The 16,997-nt window shown below is 41.6% G+C and overlaps 1 pseudogene; it reads left to right on the top strand.

The window, feature by feature from the left end:
• LOC115101239 (protein unc-13 homolog B-like) overlaps positions 1–16,425 on the top strand; it is a 112,113-nt pseudogene extending 95,688 nt beyond the window's left edge.
• The last annotated feature ends 572 nt before the right edge of the window (positions 16,426–16,997 follow it).

Here is a 16,997-nt window from a genome sequence, read left to right on the forward strand (position 1 = left end):
GCTCGTTGATTGTCCCTTACATCTTTGTCAGTTATTCACTATAAACTATATAGTTACCTTTGTCTTCATCCCCTTCTCCTCCCAGTTCCAGCAGACATCTGAGCATGCTCTTTTCTCCTGCTCGGTGGTGGACGTATTCACCCAGCTCAACCAGAGCTTTGAGATCATCAAGAAACTGGACTGTCCTGACCCCAAGGTCATGGCTCACTACAGCCGACGATTCGCCAAGGTAACCTTATCCTCTGCATCGTACCTACCTACCTGTCAGAACTGTGTGTACTGTAGAGCAATGCCTGGAGGGATAGATTGCTCTCTCATATCTCCACCCTCTGTGAGATTCATGTTAGGGAGCCTCGTCCTGGGTCATGCTTTATTTGGAGTTTTGGCTTGAAATGTTTTTTCAAACAATGGGAGGCAGAGTTTGGCATTTGCTCAAACTAGTGTTGTGTTCAAGACCACCTAAAGCGAGAGCGATCCAAGACCAGAGCATATCGAGTCTGAGTCAAGACCAAGACGGGGAGTGGGGGGGGGGTCGAGACTGAGCCAAGACCTGAAAAATTTGAATCCATTTCAAGACCATGACTGTAATTCTGTCAAATTGTCACCGTGACAAAATGTCCAGTATTTTTGTGTTCATGTTTCAGAATAACATGTAGATGCTTTAGACATTCCGAATAAATGCATGCTGAAGGAAGATAGAGCCACTCTACAAATGATTACTATCCCAAATATAGTGTGGCCTTCTACGCTTTCAGTGAAAAGCTAAGGATTTATAAAATTACAACAATAATTATTATTATATTAATCTTTTCAATGATGTTCTAATTTAAACTCTTCAGTGTTTGTTAGAAAGGAAAGGGTTAAAACTAAAGAGGAAAAAAGTTATAATCAGGATTTGTCTTTGGTGGTCTCTGGGGAGATAAATCTAGCTAGCTAAGTCAGCCATTGGGACTTTTTGAAGGCCAACGGGTCACTGTGCAATTGGGAGCAGTAATTTTCCATTAGTGAGGTCGAGCACTGATGTTTGGCGATTAGGCCTGGCTCTCAGTCAGCGTTCCAATTTATCCCAAAGGTGTTAGATGGGGTTGAGGTCAGGGCTTCCACACCGATCTCGAAAAAGTATTTCTGTATGGACCTCGCTTTATGCACAGGGTATATTGTCATGCTGAAGCAGGAAAGGGCCTTCCCCAAACTGTTGCCACAAAGTTGGAAGCACAGAATCGTCTAGAATGTAATTTTCTATTTTACCTTTATTTTACTAGGCAAGTCAGTTAAGAACAAATTCTTACTTTCAATGACGGCCTAGGAACAGTGGGTTAACTGCCTTGTTCAGGGGCAGAACGACAGATCTGTACCTTGTCAGCTCGGGGATTCGATCTTGCAACCTTTCCGTTCCTAGGCCAACGCTCTAACCACTAGGCTACGCTGCCTTCCCATTGTATGCTGTAGCATTAAGATTTCTCTTCACTGGAACTGAGGCTGAACCACGAAAAACAGCCCCAGACCATTATTCTTCCTCCACCAAACTTTACAGTTGGCACTATACATTGGGTCAGGTAGTGTTTTCCTGGCATCCACCAAACCAAGTTTTGTCCGTTGGACTGTCAGATGGTGAAACGTGGTTCATCACTCCAGAGAATGCGTTTCCACTGCTCCAGAGTCCAACGGTGGCAAGCTTTACTCCACTCCACCCGACTCTTGGCATTGCGCATGGTGATCTTAGGCTTGTGTGCGGCTGCTTGGCCATGGAAATCCATTTCATGAAGCTCCCGAAAACAATTATTGTGCTGACATTGTTTCCAGAGGCAGTTTGGAACTCGGTAGGGAGTGTTGGTGCTTCAACAAAGTACTGAGTAAAGGGTCTGAATACTTACGGAAATAAGGTATATCTGTTTTTACATGTTTTATAAATTTGCAAAAATGTCTAAACTTGCTTTTGCTTTGTCATTATGGGGTGTTGTGTGTAGATTGAAAAATATTGAATCAATTTTAGAATGAGGCTGTAACATAATGTGGAAAAAGTCATGGGGTCTGAATACTTTCAAAATGCACTGTATGTTTCATGAAATTAGTGTATATATTTTGCCTGGCTGAATGGAAGCTGATATATGGAGTGTTTTACTCTGCTGGTCTCAGGAAGAAATGATGAGTACTCACTGTCCAAGGCCAAGTCAAGACTGAATAAAAATGTGTTCCACACCCAGACACTCTATACGTGGTCTTGGGACTGAGACCGGTCTCAAGTACGACAACACTGGCTCAAACCTTTGAAACATCCCCAAATCTTATTAAAGTGATTCATGCCCGCCCAGAGCATTTTCTAGGCCTGAAAACAGCCAACTCTGCCCTTCAGAGAAATCCTTACCATTGCTTTTCTTATTTGAGAGTAGTGTACGCTTATTACAGATATGAGCCCCGGTAAATCACATTTCAATAAAAGTAGCCGGAGGGACTTTTGAGGGACTGAGGGACTTTCACATTTGTCTAAAAGGAATTGGATATGATATGTTCTCATTAAATCAAAATTACTAATGGGACAACATCATTTAATATACCCTCTCTCCTTCTCCCTGGGGCTAGATCCCTGGGGCTAGCCTGGCCTGGCACAGCTTATAGAGAGACTGTGGTTCTGCATCACAAAGAATACATCCAGGGAATACATTCATACTTTCAGAGGCCTTTTGGCAGTAACCTCACATACATACCCTTACTTTAACTTTACAGAATAACCACCCTAGCCTCTAGCCTGTGTAAAAAGACCACTTCGCATTCACAGAAAAGGATGACGGTCATTTAGTGGTTTGATGAAATATATTTCCAAGGACATGTCACCCATAGTTAGTTGGACAGTTTAATTACTTGTTTTCCTCCCCACAGACTATTGCCAAAGTTCTTCTGCAGTACAGTGCCATTCTGACCAAGAGCTTCCCCTCCTACTCTGACAAAGAGAAGATTGTAAGTCTTCATATCCTGCCTTACACAACATATCATTGGTGGGGGTTTTTTGCAGAGTTTTAAACGGGTCTCTGTACCTCTCTCTCCCCCTGTGTAGACGTGTGTACTGATGAATAATGTGCAGCAGTTGCGGATCCAGCTGGAGAAGATGTTTGAGTCAATGGGTGCCAAACGGGTAAGCAGCGACACTATGTATAGGAAGAGATAATAACAAATGGCTTCTTCCACAGATGGGTAAGATGGAGCTGGGGTGGCGAGTGGGGGTGAACAGTGTTCTTCCTCACTGTGCTACGGACCACCAGGAACCTGCTGGAGAAGTCTACAGGCTCAGTGTGTCTCTAGGCTCATGCAGCTAGTTGAGCAGACTTTGGTGTTAGCAGGTTTGGATTTAAAGGAGTGAATGATGTGCTACTCTGGCATCACACCTAGAGAAATAAAGAATCTCAATTATTTGTTATGTGTGAACATATGGTTCAATGATGTTGAAACTGCTCTTCATAGACAAGGTCATGAACATGGTATTTGTGTCTTTCTGTACCAGTTAGCAAACAAGGAAGCAATGGTATGGAGATGGTCCACATGATTTAGAGCAGCGGTTCTCAACTGATTTTGCCTCAGGACCTAAATTGAACCAGGTTGTCTGTCGCAACCCAATATTTGCAACGCAAATTTGATAGTACATGTAGCAGTAATATGACAAGGGAACAGCAGTCCCACCTTTTTCATTGTCAATAAGTCAATTTTTCCCATATTCTTGATGTGTTATTTCATAGTTTTGATGTCTTCACTATTATTCTACAATGTAGAAAATATTTAAATATTGAATATTAAGCCCTTGAATGAGTAGGTGTGTCCAAATTTTTGACTGGTACTGTATGTTAAGTATGAAGAGGACCGGCTTCATTCTGAATTATTGTCCCATTCTTACTGAGTTGTAACTGAGTTATCGGATGTTGAGTAAAGTAGTTTGGCTTAGTAATCCCTTAGTATTGGTTTACACACCCATGATTGAATTGTAGCAGAAAAGTTTGATAACTTGAGTGTAAATAGATATTTCCTTCACTGCTAAATATTGACAAGCAGGAGGATAATGAGGAAGATAAGGTGGTTGTGCATTCCCTTTTGATTGGGGGCAGTTTGATAGTTACCAAAGTGGTGTTGTAGATAGAGTATGTAACTCACCTCCCACATGACCAGCAGGTCATAACTGATTATGTGGATAGAAAGACTCTGGTTGGTTTATGTTATCATTAGAAGACTGCACATGGAGTCTGTGGAATAAAGTTAACCCCACAGAGATCCTATTAAATTACTCTAATTCCTAATTTTATGGTTCACCCTCTATAGAGCCTTTAGGAATCAGAGGAAAAGGTGGGTTAGTGTGTGTCTTTCTCCCTGCGTTGTGTAGTTGAGGGGTAGCTATGCTGCTCACAAAAAATGACACTGGTTCATTGGTCAAAAGATTTACTTGCTCTTCAGGTATTTGCCATATATTCCTAGCAGTGTGGGTTGTTTTTACTCAATGCGATCTCTTCATAAGAGATGGCAGTACATGTTGCCGTATCTTTTCTTCCCTACCGCTCTCGGATAGCCTGAAAAGAAAGAGGTAAAGGTGAGTGTAGTGAGGATGTGACATCCTCAGTGAGTGGCGATCCACACTAACACACTCGTGCATCACAGTCACTAACAGTCACTTACTCAGCAGTATACACGCACACAGGATGCTCATGAAAAACATACTCTGTCTCTCCCTATAGCCCTTGTAAGCCTTCCTTGTATCCACTGGTGCAGAACTCATTAAGTAGTCTCCCCCACAGCTGTCCTATACTGTACCCTCGTCTACACCCTAGACATGTAGTCTAGTCCCTGGCAGTCCATGTATCAGCTGGCTTATTGGAGTATTAGCTGAATGGGCCACATCATGTTGTCATCTGTCTGGCTGGGGTTGCTTTAGGCCTCTGTGAGATGGTTTCTGTCAGACCGATGCTGTGGTTGTAGATCTGGGACACGTGACACCTGGTGGCTCCTCTAATAGTGTATACTTCTGAGTCAATATCATGAATCTGCTGTCATAATAAAACTTCATTTTCTTTAATCATATTTCTTTGAAGGTGGTGATTATTACATGCGAAAAGGTGGATTATTCTGCAGGAGTGTGTGTCTAATAAAACAGAGTGACTATAATTAAATAGAAAAGAAGTAGCAGTGACATGTTGTGCATTGCCATTATGGGGAATCTCACTACTTCCGTCAAACATGTCCTATTTTCACGTTCTATGAAAATGTTTGATGCCTTTTCTTGCCGTGCTCGTTAATTTACTGGCGAAAATCACTTTTCCTCCATTGATGATGGATTATCATGTGCTCTACTTTACAGTGTGTGTGTTCTCTGGTTTGTGAGAATCATGCTGATATAACATGTTACATGGTAAAGTCGAACGTGCCGTACTCGTACTTATCAGACTGTCTTCTCTGCGTCTGTCTGCCTTAATGTCTACCTTTATGCCTTTCTCTTTCTGCCTGTCTGTCCATCTGCAGCTGGACACAGACGCTAGTGACCTCCTGAACGAGCTTCAGGTCAAGCTGAACAATGTGCTGGATGAGCTGAGTACCACATTTGGAAACAGGTACACACACCCACACACACACAGTCCCAAGATTCAAACATGTACACTCTCCCCATACTCTACAACTCACTCATTCCTAATGTTTGTACTGTAGTCTCTTGCACACAGACTCTGTAGTCAATTTTTTTGCTCTGACCCATAACCTCTGTGGCTCCTTTCTCTCCTATAGTTTCCAGGTCCATATTGATGACTGTATGAGACAGATGGCCTCTCTGCTCTATCAGATCAAGGGCCCAGTCAATGCCAACAGCCACAACGTGGTGGAGGCCGACTCCGACAACATGCTGCGGCCACTCATGGACTTCTTGGATTCAAAGTGAGTGGACCCCTTGATTCTCTCCTGCTTTGCTATGGTCACTGTTTTGGTGGTGTACATTTTAGGTCCTTCTCTATGAAGTCAAAGGTGTTATTGTCAGTATGTTGTGCCATGTTGCATGGCACAACATACATTGAGTGTGTGTATGTATGCAGGTTGACGCTGTTTGCCTCGGCGTGTGAGAAGACGGTTCTGAAGCGGGTTCTGAAGGAGCTGTGGAGGATTGTGATGAGCAGCCTGGAGAAGACCATTGTCCTTCCGCAAGGAAATGGCACCTTTGTAAGACCTAACACCCTCAACATTCACCTTTTAAAATGTGGCCTTTTTCTCATGGCTCTCTACTCCAAACACTCTCCTAATGTTATGCATGTTCTTTTCCTCCCCATTTGAAAAAAAAAAAAAACATTTTACGTGGAGGTTAAATATTTATGCCAAATACATGTAGATACATTTGCACCTTTGCTAAAATGGATGTAATGCCTTAAAATGTACTCCAGAGATGCATGTGCAGTACCAGTCAGACGTTTTGGACACACCTACTCATTCAAGGGTTTTTCTTTATTTTTTACAATTTTCTAATAGTGAATACTTCAAAACTATGACAGCTTTGCACACTCTTGGCATTCTCTCAACCAGCTTCACCTGGAATGCTTTTCCAACAGTCTTTAAGCAGTTTCCACATATGCTGAGCACTTGTTGGCTTCTTTTCCTTCAATCTGCGGTCCAATTCATCCCAAACCATCTCAGTTGAGTTGAGGTCGGGTGATTGTGGAGGCCAGGTCATCTGATGCAGCACTCCATCACTCTCCTTCTTGGTCAAATAGCCCTTACACAGCCTGGAGGTGTGTTGGGTCATTCTCGTTAAAAAACAAATGATAGTCCCACTAAACACAAACCAGAAGGGATGGCATATCGTTGTGGTAGCCATGCTGGTTAAGTGTGCCTGGAATTCTAAATAAATCACAGACCATTTCACCAGAAAAGCACCCCCACACCTCCTCCTTCATGCTTCACGGTGGGAATCACATGTGCGGAGATCATCCGTTCACCTACTCTGCGTCTCACAAAGACACAGCGGTTGGAACCAAATATCTCAAATTTGGACTCATCAGACCAAAGGACAGATTGCCACTGGTCTCATGTCCATTGCTTGTGTTTCTTGGCCCAAGCAAGTCTCTTCTTATTATTGGTGTCCTTTAGTAGTGGTTTCTTTTAAGCAAATCGATCATGAAGACCTGATTCACACAGTCTCCTCCGAACAGTTGATGTTGAGATGTCTGTTACTTGAACTCTGTGATGCATTTATTTGGGCTGCAATATCTGAGGCTGGTAACTCTAATGAACTTATCCTCTGCCGCAGAGTTAACTCTGGGTCTTCCTTTCCTGTGGCAGTCCTCATGAGAGCCAGTTTCATCATAGCACTTGATGGTTTTTGCGACTGCACTTGAAGAAACTTTCAAAGTTCTTGACATTTTGTGGATTGATTGACCTTCATGTCTTAAAGTAATGATGGACTGTCGTTTCTCTGCTTATTTGAGCTGTTCTTACAATAATATGTACTTGGTCTTTTACCAAATAGGGCTATCTTCTGTATACCACCCCTATCTTGTCACAACACAACTGATTGATTGGCTCAAATATATTAAGAAGGAAATAAATTCCACAAATGTAACTTTTAACAAGGTACACCTGTTAATTGAAATGTATTCCAGGTGACTACCTCATGATGCTGGTAGAGAGAATGCCAAGAGTGTGCAAAGCTGTCATCAAGGCAAAAGGTGGCTACTTTGAAGAATCACAAATTCCATGTGTAATTTCATAGTTTTGATGTCTACACTATTATTCTACAATGTAAAATAGTAAAATTAAGAAAAACCCTGGAAAGAGTAGGTGTGTCCAAACTTCTGACTGGTACTGTACATACATTTGTGTATTTGCTCAAATTAATGTAATGCCTGACAATATTCCAGAAATGCTTGGGTATGACATCTAGTCTTCAGGGTGGCCAAAGTGCTTCCAAATTCATCTTCTAATATTACTCTTTACGTATTGGTTAATGGAGATACTCTTTTGGTGCACAAAGCCAAAACTGGCAGTGATATCATTTTAATTGTTCATTCTGTCATAAAGAGCACATGTTCAACTTCATATTTTATTTTTTTTAAATCGAGGTATTATTTTTTTTTACTCTATTAAGGGACTTCGTTTTTATCGATAAAAAAAAAAACTATACATCGTACAATGCTCCACAATGTGTCAAAGTGTAGGTCTAGGTCCTCCAATGAGAGGCATTATATTCTACAATGTTTTGGTTCCAATTGTTTTTCCACTGTTAGTTTTTCCCATTGGTATTGATGAAACACTTAAAGTAAGGGCTGTGTTTCAAGTAGACTTACCTTGGCATGACAATTTTGAAAACCATGTAAGTCTCTTTCGGACAAGGTGACCTTTATCAATATATTCGTCTCTATTCACTCTCAGATTCGAAAATTCTTAATTCATTTATACCCCCAAGCCATAAGACTCCTGAACATGTAATCAAATGGCTACCCGGACTATTTGCATTGTGTACCCCCCCACCCCTCTTTTACGCTGCTGCTACTCTGTTTATCATATATGCATAGTCACTTTACCTATACATTCATGTACATACTACCTCAATGAACCCGACCAACCAGTGCCCCCGCACATTGGCTAACCAGGCTATCTGTCTTGTGTCCCACCACCCGCCAACCCCACTTTTACGCTACTGCAACTCTCTGTTAATCGTATATGCATAGTCACTTTAACCATATCGACATGTACATACTACCTCAATCAGCCTGACTAACTGGTGCCTGTATATAGCCTTGCTACTTTTATAGCCTCGCTACTGTATATTGCCTCGCTACTGTTATTTTTTTCACTGTCTTTTTACTGTTGATTTTATTTCTTTACTTACCTATTGTTCACCTAATACTTTTTTTTATTTTATTGCACTGTTGGTTAGAGCCTGTAAGTAAGCATTTCACTAAGGTATTTGGCGCACGTGACAAATAAACTTTGATTTGATTTAATTAGCATCAAAGTAGACATCATGCAAAACTACAAATCCCTGCAAACTTCTACATGTCATCTCTAGCTGACACCTTTGCTAAAAGGTATTGTCCATTTTAAACTTGCACCAGAAAGTTCACAGAATTACTACATTTAGCTAACATTAGATAATTAATCCAGAGATTCTTACCTTTGCCTCAATTTGTCAGTCTCGTCCAGATCATCATGGCATTTGTAGTTATTTATGATAGCCACGTTAGCAGCTCATTAGCATTTCATTTTTGGGGGGCTAAATACAGGCGAATATGTTGATAAAAGTTACCTTGTCCTAGAGCAGATATTCCCGAACTGGGGTTCTTCACATGTATAAATAGTCCATTTCTATTTTCCAACTGGGCTATACATTTGGGTGAGGTTTTTTTCTCGCCTGAGTAGCTTCGTTTCACTGCCAAAAATAAAATTAAACCATCTAGTGTTCAGCGAAAAAACAACACAATGTCAAATACAGGTAGCCTAGTCAAATAATTAACATCCAATCACATTAACCGTTACTTTGTTGCGGGAATTCCACTAACAGTCCTTGTGTAGCCAAACGTAGCTGCTGCTCATGCCGTTTGCTCGATAATGGATAAATTCTGTTGACAACACAAGTTGTTCTGCTTCCACGAGCACATCCAATGCTAGCATCAGTAATTCTACATGTGTTGCTAGCCCAGCTAGCATGGACACTGACAGTTGTGAATCTGATGCAGCCGAAGAGCTACTGCCCCCTTACCCGGGAAAGCACCGAACAACAGACCGGGACGTTGGACCACCAAAGAAGTGCAAATATGATGAGAACTGCATTGAGTTGGGGTTCACTTGTATTGGGAGTAGTGCCTTTCCTCAACAAGTGTGTTATATGTGCAAAACTACAACTCAATTAAACCTTCACTTCTGTGGAGACATTTAGAAACAAAACATGCCATTTAAAAAAAAATATTATTTAACCAGGTAGGCTAGTCGACAACAAGTTCTCATTTACAACTGCGACCTGGCCAAGATAAAGCAAAGCAGTGTGAACGGACAACAACACAGAGTTACACATGGAGTAAACAATTAACAAGTCAATAACACAGTAGAAAAAAACGAGTCTATATATATACATTGTGTGCAAAAGGCATGAGGAGGTAGGCGAATAATTACAATTTTGCAGATTAACACTGGAGTGATAAATGATCAGATGGTCATGTACAGGTAGAGATATTGGTGTGCAAAAGAGCAGAAAAGTAAATAAATATAAACAGTATGAGGATGAGATCAGCGATTTTTGCAATTCGTTCCAGTCACAGGCAGCAGAGAACTGGAATGAAAGGCGGCCAAATGACGTGTTGGCTTTAGGGGATGATCAGTGAGATACACCTGCTGGAGCGCGTGCTACGGGTGGGTGTTGCCATCGTGACCAGTGAACTGAGATAAGGCGGAGCTTTACCTAGCATGGACTTGTAGATGACCTGGAGCCAGTGGGCATTTTGAAAAAGAAGCCAGGGTAGTTTTTTGAGCGAGAATTAAGACAACTTTCAAGTAGTAAGACATGTATAAAAGCAACGGATACCATTAATAAGAAGGGTCTATAAGTGAAGAAGGGGGGTCTAATAAGAAGGGTCTAGAATATGGTGAGCTACCGGGTGGCTAGGACAGGCAAGCCCCATACTATTGTGGAGGACTTAATTGTTCCTGCTGCCGTGGATATGGCTGGGACAATGCTGGAGGAAAAGGCCAAAATAACTACAGACAATGCCTTCATCAAACAACACTGTTTCACAACGCATCAGTGACATGGCAGAAGATGTTTTGAAACAATTACTGCTTCACGTACAAGCCAGTGAATTATGTGTGTTACAGCTGGATGAGTCAACAGACGTGGCGGGCCTGGCACAGCTCCTGGTAAATGTCTGTTATGTTTATGGGGGGTCAATTAACCTGTCTGGGAACGGGGTTCCGCTAGAAATCTCATAAATCAAATCTCAAACATACAAGTATTAGGCACCATTTTAAAGATACAATTCTCATTAATCCAGCCACAGTGTCTGATTTTTAAAATGCTTAACAGCGAAAGCTCCACAGACGATTATGTTAGGTCATCACCAAGTCACAGAAAAACCCAGCCAAAATCCCAGAGAATTCCATTGTCTGTAGAAAAGCAATGGAACGAGAGCTACCTCTCGTGAATGTGCGTGACTGAGCTCGTGACTGCTGGCAGACCTCTGACTCATTCCCCTCTCATTCAGCCCCCCTTCACAGTAGAAGCATCAAACAAGTTTCTAAAGATGGTTGAAATCTAGTGGAAGCCTTAGGAAGTGCAACATAACCAACATCCCACTGTAACTTCAGTAGGGGCTGAGTTTAAAGCACTTCTGTTAAAATTGAATTTAAATCAGAAGCCCCTGCCAGATTTCTGGATTGGCTGCTCTCAGCCTTTGGCAAATCTAACTTTTAAGACCCTGATGCCCTTTGCAACCACGTACCTATGTGAGAGTTGATTCTCAGCACTCACTAGTATGACAAAGTGTGTGGAAAATAATTTAAGACTGAGACTCACTCCAATACAACCCAAGATGGCAGAGTTACAGTTGAAGTCGGAAGTTTACATACACCTTAGCCAAATACATTTAAACTCAGTTTTCACAATTCCTGACATTTAATCATAGTAAAAATTCCCTGTCTTAGGTCAGTTAGGATCACCACTTTATTTGAAGGGGTACGGGAATATAAAAAGTTTGGGAACCACTGTCCTAGAGATTTACATGGTTATCAAAGCGTCACACCAGGGTAAGCCTACATGAAACACATCTCTTATTTTAAGTGTTTCTTCACCTGGGTTCACCTGGTCAGTCTGTCATGGAAAGAGCAGTTGTTTATAATGTTTTCTGCACTCATTGTGATAGACATTTGAAATACATTCCTTGATATATGTTGGAATGCATTTCAATTGCATTAAATATATATATTTATTATTATTATTTATTATTATTATTATTATTCTATTTTTTTATTTGGCCTTTTCTACCTATTTCCCATGTATCCTAAAAGAACATTTTTACAAATACATAAAGATATCTATTTTTTTGTGTGGGTCAGGGGGCTCAGATCTTGTCTGCAGCCAAGGAACTGGGACATCTCTCCAAGCTCAAGGATCACATGGCAGGAGAGGCCAAAAGCCTGACACCTAAACAGTGTGCTGTCATCGATATAGCACTGGACACGATCAAGGTTTGTGTTATGTTTAAGTTCATAGTGACACCTGTGATAAAGTTACTACTTACAGTAGTTGCTGAAGATGACTTGGTTGCTGAGCATTTAATTACTGTCCTCATTCATTGCGTAGGAGGAAAACAATCCTACCGTCTCCCTCTCTTTTCCCATCTTTTCCCTTTCTTCTGCAGCAATACTTCCATGCTGGAGGAAACGGTCTGAAGAATGCTTTCCTGGAGAAGAGTTCTGAGTTGACCTCACTACGCCACGCTCTGTCCCTCTACACACAGACCACAGACACACTCATCAAGACCTTCGTCACAACACAACACGCACAAGGTAAGGCGCGCGCACACACACAATTGAATCAGTCTGTGTTCCATTGCTTCTAAATAAATACTGTACACAAAACAGTCCTAAAATAACTTTTGTTTCTCCCCTGCCTTGCCACCAGGGGTCACCAGGGGTCTTGAGTACTGTTATATTCCAGTAAAGGGCTTGAAGTTGATCTATCAGCTAAATATTGTGTGTCTCTATTACTTACCTATTAACTAACTTTATCTGGCTGTGTGACTGTTCTGTGAGTTGAAGTCTAACATGACTCTGCTGCCATTTGACGTGTTTTTTTTGCTGTTTTTCTTCTCTCTTGTTATCTCCTCTGCTGCCTCCTCACCAGTGCACAATGGGAAGGGTATTAGGTTAACTCCCAATGAAAAAATACAACCCTCCAGGGGTAGGTTGTGCCAACAATGGATAGCATGTGCCAACAACCCCTCCCTCCTTTACTCTGTGACTGTACATAAACCCCTTCCCATCTGCCCCTGCCCCTGTGGGTGAGTTTGCCCTAAACATCAACCCTGACTGCTCCTCCTCCTGGTTGTATGACACTACCCATGGCCTCTCGTCCTCCTCCTCCCTAACGGATACTACTCCTGGTATCTATAACCACTGACCACCACTGGAAGATCATGTCTTGTGTTTCTATCTGTGTGTATGCTAGGCTCAGGAGTGGACAAGCCAGTTGGAGAGATATCCATACAGATTGACCTATTCACCCATCCTGGGACTGGGGAGCACAAAGTCACTGTCAAAGGTTCTTACAGGGATTTCTAAAGGTTTAAGGGAACATGACTATAATGAACCATTATCTCTGTCTCTCCCTGTCCCAACAAACTAACAATCTCCTTCCTCATTGTGTATCAGTGGTGGGAGCCAATGATCTGAAGTGGCAGACGTCTGGGATGTTCCGGCCCTTCGTGGAGATCACCATGATCGGACCCAACCTCAGTGACAAGAAGCGCAAGTTCCAAACCAAGTCCAAGAACAACAGCTGGGCGCCCAAGTTCAACGAGACCTTCCACTTGTGAGTGCAGAGCCAAGCAATAGTACAGTAGCCTGTTACCTACAATAACCAATAGTAGCCCCTTGAAATAGCCAATGCTCATCGTAAAAAATAAAACTCTCCCTCCCCTCAATGTCTCCTCAGTGTCCTGGGCAACGAGGATGGCTTTGAGTGCTACGAACTTCAGATGTGTGTGAAGGACTACTGCTTTGGTCGTGCTGACCGGGTGGTGGGCATGGCTGTGATGCAGCTGAGGGACGTGGCAGAGAAAGGCAGCGTGGCGTGCTGGTGCCCTCTGGGCCAGAGTGTCACCATGGATGAGACAGGCCTCACCGCCATGCGCATCCTCTCCCAGCGTTCAAACGACGAGGTGGCCAAGGAGTTCGTCAAACTCAAGTCTGAGATACGTTCTGCGGAGGAGGGCAGATGAGGTCTCCCTAAAGGAGGGGAGGAGTGTGAAGGGCCTCTAGTAAAGACAAGTGGAGAGGGATGGGAGAATCTTTGTCACAGAAGGAAAGCCGCTCGACTTTGGACTAACAATGTTTCCTGGCTGCTACTGGCTGTTGGTTGGTTCACCAACATACGGTCACTATTTATCACACTCACCTTATGAATCTCTCACTCACTATATCATTCACACACATAGTTTCTCTTTCACTAAGTGGTTATTACACACACTCACACGATACTGTACTTCCTGTGGGTCTGCCAGTTTTGCACTATGGACATGCCATGGGCATTATGTGCCAGTCACCTCCCTGCCAGCCTGTATGTACTTCAGTATAGGGTCTCCCCCTCATCCCACAAATGTTTGTCATGTGCAATACCCCCCCAACTGTGGCCGTACGTTTGATGCCTTACACTTTGGAAGCTGTGAATGTGTGAAGTTTAGACTATAACCTGTAGTACAAAATTGTTTATTTATCTTCCTCAATCTCACTTTAGTGTTCTTCAGGATCCGTGTTAAAGTCTCATTGATGCTACTTTAAGGGTCCAAGCACGGGATGCCTTGTTAATGTTGGTGCATCGGTCAAGGTAGATTCACCTGGTTTCTATCCTTTTGACTTCTACCACATGTCAAGTACCCTGCTCCTAAATATAGTGTACAAATACATTGGTTTCTGCTGTAGAAAAGGAAAGTGTTGGTTTTTTTTGTATTGAAAGTGGTGCCTTGTGGTGTTTCTGAAGTGATTTTACATTTGAGTCATCCACCTATTTTCTGACTTGAGGTACTGTAATGCCAACAGCACTCAATGTAAAGGGGTTGTGTGTGCCCTGCCAGGAATTGGGCTCTCATTCCTGACCCATTAATCCCATAAGTGTACAGTGTTGACAATGCACTTTGAATTAGTATTTTCTATAATGCTTTTGAGTCTAAATTCAACCAAATTGATTTATAAAGCCCTTCTTACATCAGCTGATGTCACAAAGTGCTGTACAGAAACCCGGCCTAAAACAGCAAGCAATGCAGGTGTAGGAGCACGGTGGCTTGGAAAAACTCCCTAGAAAGGCCAGAACCTAGGAAGAAACCTAGAGAGGAACCAGGCTATGAGGGGTGGCCAGTCCTCTTCTGGCTGTGCTGGGTGGAGATAAATTGACATCAACATCGTCAACCCAAGGGCTGCCTTCAATAGAGAGAGAAACTTCCATTAAGGATAGATGGAGATGTGAGCATGTTTAATCGCTTATTACAGTACATCAAAGTGCAGTGGTGTATGGAGGGCCGTGTCTTAAACTTTGTATTCACTAGGAAATAACCCTGGCGAAGACATTTTAAAACATGCTTTACAAACATTTGGCTAATCTTGCCAACCCTCTATGACACAGCCATTTTATTTATCGTTTTTTTAAATGTATTTATTCCAGATGACGAATGGGGTCTACTATTGCAAACAAAGAGGGCTACTAGATAGCATTTGAGTATGGTTTGCAGTGGTTGTTTTGAATGGCTTTGTGCTGCAGTACCCTACAGATACTAACTGGACCTAGAGGATATTTTGGGACCAGAGGAGTTTAAACAGTTTAAACAGTTTTTGTCTCCGTTGAAGAAAAACAATTATTTTCCAGCTATGTTTCCTTGTATCTCTGAGTGGCCTTGCTACTGTGATGATAATAGAAGCTGTCTATTTAATACCTGTTTTACCCCTTATTTTCTGTGTATTTCTTTTGTTGAACAACAATAGAGGATTGGTCAATTTGCCTGAAATCAACTGTATTTAATCATTTTGAAGGATTTATATTTGTTTAATATTTGTTGAGTTGTAGTTATTCTCTTAGTCTTTTTTAAAGTTGACATTGAAAATGTGTGTAAACCTTTTTTTGGAAACATGGAATGATGGTGGAGCTGTTCAGTACTGTATCAATTCGCTTAAGGTGTGATGCATGCCAGTCAACTTCCTCATAGAAATGAGGGGAGAAAAAAAATCACACTCCTACTGAAAATATTTTTGTATTTGTCAAGTAACACTGCCATTGTCCATACAATTATAGTCTGTTTGTTGAATAGGAAACCACTGCAAAATCACACACTGCAGAAGTTATATCTGGGCTTTATATACAGTATCTACTGTACCAACGTGAAGTCCTACATCTTTTGGGCTGTTGATTTTAGGGAAAAATGTCTACCTTTAAGGAGGGCACTGCCACTCTTAACATGACATGTTCCTTGTGCCAAGCTGTCCCCAAGTGTTCACTTTTTATCATTTCATTCTGTTTTTAATACATAGTTTTTTTAAACTTGTGAACTTTTGCACTACTATTAAATCACTACAATAGTTAGCACGTATAGTATATAAGTCAAAGTACTATTGTGAAGTTTTATTTGTATTATTGCTACTGGATAACATTTGGTATTGATCATTTACAATGTGTACATTCCAATTTATGAATTTTGTATAAAGTATTTAAGAAATATCTGTTGATGTGTCTGACAAATTTTGTGTGTTTTCCTTTACAAAAAACATGATTCTCATCTCCAGATGTGATAGTTATTTCATAAATTTTTACATGACGTGTTTTTTTCCTGCTGTTTTTTTGCTAGTAATATTTTGTTTGATAATCAACATTATTTCATATTGCAGCTATGTTATTTGTAAGAGGTAAAATACAAACCATTGCATAAAACTAAAGAATGTTCGATGTTCACAAATATCCTTTTCCATTTTGGTATTTCATAAATGTCTGGAGGATACCTTGCCATTTCTCTCCAAGCTGCCGGTGTTGAGCTTGGTAGAGCCTTGTTTTATAATAATCACGTGCCCTGAAAAGACCACTGTGCCCTTGAAGAAGGGTCATGAAGATGTCTATCACCACAAGGTAAGACATGCACTCAGTAATAATGACAGTGTCTCTTCAACATTCCTTGGTATCATGTGCGTGTGTGTATTCGTGTGTGTGTGACCGTGCTTCTGTGGCTGTGCATCCATTTGCCCATTGGCTCATAATGAAGTCCCGGGGACTACAGAGGACCCTTTTGTACTCGTGTCCA

Source organism: Oncorhynchus nerka, linkage group LG19, assembly GCF_034236695.1.
Source record: "Oncorhynchus nerka isolate Pitt River linkage group LG19, Oner_Uvic_2.0, whole genome shotgun sequence".
Taxonomy (NCBI): Eukaryota; Metazoa; Chordata; class Actinopteri; order Salmoniformes; family Salmonidae; genus Oncorhynchus; species Oncorhynchus nerka.